Below are 6014 nucleotides of genomic sequence, written 5' to 3' on the forward strand. Positions count from 1 at the left end.
AAACACAGTTTCAGAATAAATTCATTTCCTTGCTTCTTCTTCCTTAGCACAGAAAACACACACACACACACACACACACACACACACACACACACACACGCATGCATGCACACACATAAACATGCATGCACACAGGCAAAAACCTCCAGGGCCACTTAGTAATTGGCTATTCTGGAATAAATTAGTCTTGCTTGGTCTTAGTGCCTTCATCTGTAAACTGCGGGTAAATTGGGGGAAAAGACTAGATTGATTTAGAACCCTAAAAGCACAATTTAAGACTTACAAGTACTGAAAGGAGTGATAGAGAAGATTTTCTTTGTAATGGGGCAGTTTATGTGGTACTAATACAACTGATACGTGCCACAGCCAAGAAGTCTGTCCCAGGCCTCATCACTACACCCAATGCATCTCAAGTTCTCCAAAGTATGTAAGCGCAGCACCTCTGGGCCTTGCTGAATGTATCTCCAGTGGCTATAGATACAAAGGAAGGCACCTTCTTCCCCAGCCCTTCCCTCTTCTTAGCAGAAACTAGTGACAGCCATGCTTTCCAGAATTAGCTAAAGGCTTAAGGAGGCATCAAAGGACTATGAAGTCAAGGGCAAAGTAGGGAACTTGGGAAATCAACCTTGAACTGTGTAAATACAGAGAGTTGTGTGGTGGTGGGGCTGTCTTAAGAAAACATTCCAGAGGAACAAGAACACACAGAGCATGGAACGGGACAGGTGTGACCAAGCCAGGCAAAGAGGGAGGACCTTGGTGTGCTGAAAGTGCAGTGTGTGACTGAGATGAGCATCAAGCAGTCCCAGGGGTCTCCAGTTCCAGCTTAAAGATCAGGATGCCCAAAGCACCAGGTATGTTCAAGGAGTGCTGCTCCAGGCTGCATGTTTGTACTCCTCTGACACTCACACGGCACAACACTCATTGATTTTGACAGTAACAGGAAGTAGGAACTTTGTCAACTCACAAATGAGATTGGCATCCTTATACTAGAGACTTCAGCCACTTGCCTCTCCTTCTCCACCACACAAAGACACTGTGTGAAGACACAGTATAGCTAGAATACAGGTCCTGACAAGATGCCAGGTCTTCTCAGTCTCTAGACTTGTGAGGAACAAATGTGTGTCATTATTCAGTCACCCAGTTTGCTGTGTTGTTATAGAGCCAGACTGGGTTGAGACAACTGTGTTTCAGACAACTCCAGAGAAGCCACGAAGAGACATGTCAACATCAGGGAAGTCTGCTGGTGTTGGGTAGGCTAAACTCTCTACACGCAGCCTCAACTGATCTGGCCTGCGGCACATTTTGGAAGTTTCCTGTGAGTTTTTGTGCTTGGGCGTGCTTTGTAAGGATTAAGAGAGGACTGTTGTCACCTCTTGTGGTAGCTATTCTTGGTTGTCAATGTAACTGCACCTGGAATTAACTAAAAGACAAGCAGATGGGTACATTTACCTGTGAGGGATTTTTTTTCTTAACTAAGTCATTTGAAGTGGGAAGATCAATGCTAAATTCCGATCTTTTGATGTAACATGAAGGGCCGGCTTGTTGGGGTATCTGTTCCCACCTGGTACCCCACAGCTGGCAAGTTCCAAGGAAAATCAATCACACAGAGATCTCTATAAGTTATAAACTGATAGGCCCATTAGGTCAGGCATCTTGTTAACCTTTGTAACTTATATTAACCCATTATCATTATCTATGTTAGCCACACGGCTCAGTACCTTTCTCAGTGTGACAGCTCACATGTTGCCTCTTCGGTGAACTGGGCAGGAAAATGGCAGAGGAAGCTTGCTGCTTCCCAGAATTCTCCTGTTCTCATTGCATCACCTCTATTTCCTGTTTGGTTTTCCCGCCTATACTTCCTGTTTGGCCAATCATCGTTTTATTAAAGTACATGATTGACAGAATACAGACAATTCTCCCGCACCATTTCCCTCTTTTTATTTTTTTTAAACAAAGGAAAATACCCATAGTCCATTTATTGGGAATTTGGGTGTAGTATTTCAGGCTACTTCCTGCTGGTTGGGGGTGCTGATGATTTTATGGGGACCTAAAGAAAATTTAGAGTTATAATCAAGTTCTGACTGGAGTATCCTGTGAGTCTTGATCATCTCAGGCAGCATCTTGAATCTTTTCTGGATGTAGAACTCTGACATCTGGGCCATCTGTTCCTGCCAGAGATTTCTCAGGTGGTCTTCCTTGTTCAAACTGGATTTTTCTTAATTCAGAATGAATCTACAGCCTCTCATTTTCTGTGGAAACAAAAGCAAAATCTCTTCTCCAAAGTAACATACCTTTTGACTTCAGTTTTGAAGCCAAGGTATTTTCAAAATATCTATCTTGGATTAATTCAGCAGCATTTATAAACAAATATCTTTTAGCAGCTGTTGCTTCTTCCTCAGCATTGAAACAATTCAAAGAGAGCATAATAGCATACAGTATTAAGATTCTCTGTATATTTTCCATCTTTATTCGGCTTTATTTTAACTTCTATTTCTTTTATTTTTACTTTTACTTTTAGATACAGGTTCTCTGTATATCTTTGTCCTGGAATAACTCTAGACCAGGCTGTCCTTGAACTCACCTGTCTCTGTCTCCCCAGTGCTGGGATTAAAGGTGTGTGCTACAACACCTTGAACTCTCAGAGATCTGTCTGTCTCTGCCTCCCAGGCATTGGGATTGAAGGTGTGTGCTACCACACCTTGAAGTCACAGAGGTCAATCTACCTCTACCCCTTGAAGTCACAGAGGTCAATGTACCTCTGCCTCCCAAGTGTTGGGATTAAAGGTGTGTGCCACCATACCCAACTACTTTCTTTCTTTTTACTTTAAGAACTTTAACTTTTATCCTGCATATATTTTTTTAACACACTGTAAAGTCTTTAGAGGTTTTCTTCATCTTTAAACCTCTCTTTACTGTATCTCTCTCTCTTTCTGATCACACGAGCCTTTAATTTACTAAGCAATATCGGTAGGACTAAAGTCTTGGCTTTGACGGCTAGATCCAGCTCATTCCTTAGTTTTCCAGCCTTGTGGCTGAGGTACCGCCAGAGCCACTTTTATCGTCACAACTCTACAATGTTTCAAGGTCCCTGCCAGGAAGCAAGCTGCAGCATTCTGCTCACAGACCACACTCAGTCAGACTGCCTGCCTGAAAGAGTCAGAGTTTGCCCTTGCAGGATGGCCCAGATATATTATATCATATATATGTTCTCTAGAGGAACATAATGCAATATATATTATATAATATGTATATCCTATATATTTTATTCTTTTAGAGGAACTTACTTAGCTAGAACGTTATATATAGTGGGCACCCAAATTTGCTGAATAAATAGACTAATGAGCTATGGAGAGAAGGAAGGAGTAAATGGAATATTCTAGATAGCATGGCAGCTATATAAAGGTTATAACTATAACCTCAGATAGTGATAGCATTTGGCTGACTTTACTTCAACATGGACTGAGAAAAAGTTATACCTTTTTAAGTGTGTAATCCTTGTTTAAATGCCCACGCAGCATCTCAGTACATCTCAAATACACTATATTTACCCTATTCCTATAATTATGTTTAATAACTTACATGTCTTATTGATGTTGGAAACATTTTACCCATTATTTACATTATTTATTGGTATATGTTGAGTTGCTTTGTGTGGTTGTATCCCAGCCATTGCAACAATTACAGTAAATAACAGCAGGAACTGGTTTCTATTGTGCAGAGGATACCATGTTTTTTGGTTTATATAGGTATCTCTCTTAGATTTCATGAATCAGCAAAATTTAGATTTTAATCCCATGTTAGAGACAAAGATGTCTCAGAATGATCTAAGTTCCTGTGGGTGAATACTGGGTTTCTGGAGATTCCCATCCATCTTCTAATAGGTTTCTGTCACTTGAGAAAAACTGCTGGGTCAGCATCCATAAGGAACGTCAGGTCTGTGGTATAAATGATCAAGATTATTCTGTACTGTTTGCGAATGTCACCCTAAACATAGGGCTTTACAGAGGAACAGAGTGACTGCTGTATCACTTCCTAAGAAGTGATGACTTCACTGTCTGTGGTGGGCGGGATCCATTGGGCATCAGTGTAGGCTGAGGCTTTGCTTCATCTGTTACTGATGCCCACTAGTAATCACTCCCCAATGGACACTGGTGTGTTCTTCCTAGAATCCCAATACAACCCTGCCATTTCCTTATTGAAAGCCATCTTGGCGTGGAATCTGTGTTTTGTTTTTTGTTGGTGTTGGTGGGTTTTTTTTTGTTTTTTGTTTGTCTACCAGAAGACCACCATCTTCAGCTGCAACACAGCCAGTCATTTCCTGTCTAATTGCGATGAGCTCTGTAGCTTACCTGGCCAGTGCAGCACCATTATTAAAAAGCTAGACCTTTCTACTCCATTGCTTTGAATCTTTTTTCTCTGCCTAAAAGGCCAACACTAATATCTTATATGTGTATTATTTTATGGCTCGTTGAACTAATACAAGGTCCACAAAGAAAGAAAATCTGTATTTTCAACAGTCATATCTCCATATCCAGTGTCCGGCACACAGTAGGTTTCAATAAATATTTTCTCTGGATTCTTTTAAGGTAAAGAAAAGAAGAAAGCACGCATTCAGGCAAAGTTCCTGGAGTCCTGGGAAAGCCCATACTTCCTTGGGCCCTCTTATTATAACGAGTACATTGCAATAAAATGGGTACATTGCCATATTTGTTTTACATTCCTTCTCTGGCGCTAGACTGAGCTCTTAGGTGGAGGAAATCAAATCTTACTCACACTTGGTTCTTCAGCACCCAGGCTAGGTTGTTGTAAGCCAGTGGTTCTCAACCTTCCTAACGCTGCAGCCCTTTAATGTAATTCCTCAAGTTGTGGTGACCTCCAACCATCAAATTATTTTCGTCGCTACTTCATAACTGCAATCTTGCTACTGTAATGAATCGTATTGTAAATATCTGATTTGCATGGTATCTGATACTCGATCCCTGAGAAAGGGTCGTTTGACCAATAGGCTGAGAATCACTGTCGTAAATCACCTTCGTAGACTTCCCAGAATCGCAACTGCAGCTGTAGCAAATGCATGAGGTCAGCAGGGGTGTTATTTAACTGATGAAAAGTAGAGACCTGGGTAGGAAAAAAATATTACCGACCCAATTCTCTTCTGAAATCAGAGACTGGTGTTGGAACGTAGGCCTTTCACACCTTATCATGGGGAAATTTGGTGGTGGTCTCCCAATAGAGGCCACAGGGAACATTTCTCCATGGATCCCCAGTAGTGATTGCCTAGGAACTGTTCCTAAACTTGGCCAAAACTACAGAAATACACCAGTCTGTATTCATGGTGACATCCTCATGTAGTTATCCCAGATTAAGGATCGGGGACTGAGTCCAACGCAGATGAATAGGGAGAGGGATGTGAGAAGTGTCAAGAGACATGGACCACTTTATTTTCGTTCCAAATCTGTCCTCTAGGGTGGCCAGCTGGACAAGAAGGTCCTTTTGGCATTCCCAGTCAACCCCCAGGGACATCCTTATCATTAGAGCCACTGTTGTCCCAGTTAAATATAATTATAACTAGTTGTCTATTTTGTTCAAAAGTGGTCTTGCGGAAGACTGTTACCTTCCTCTGTAGCAAGAGGTGCCAGCAGCCTTGCCCCAGGCCATCTCTTTCTCTTCCTGTTTCCCCCTAGTATATTGCTTCTTTTACCAGGATGCATTAGGTAAGGTCTAGAAGCTGAAGTCTGAAGCCCTGACCTGAACTTTCCTCTTATTCCAGTATTCCGGAACCTTCCCAGGAAGTTAAGAATAAGCCTGGGGAGAAAGTCCAGCCTTCCTTTGACCCCCAGCATTGAATATGTTCCCGAGAAGGCCAGCTCTGTGGCTGGAAGCCAACATCACTCAGTGAAGGTGTGGGTGCAAAGGTGGGTCTCCCTGAGCCTCCAAACAGACCTTGCCCTGAAGTCAAAAGATGCTGAAAGTATCCCGAATCCTGTAACTGAGGAGTGGGGGAGGGGAAGAGG

Source organism: Myodes glareolus, chromosome 6 (genome assembly GCF_982192425.1).
Source record: "Myodes glareolus chromosome 6, mMyoGla1.1, whole genome shotgun sequence".
NCBI classification, from domain to species: Eukaryota; Metazoa; Chordata; class Mammalia; order Rodentia; family Cricetidae; genus Myodes; species Myodes glareolus.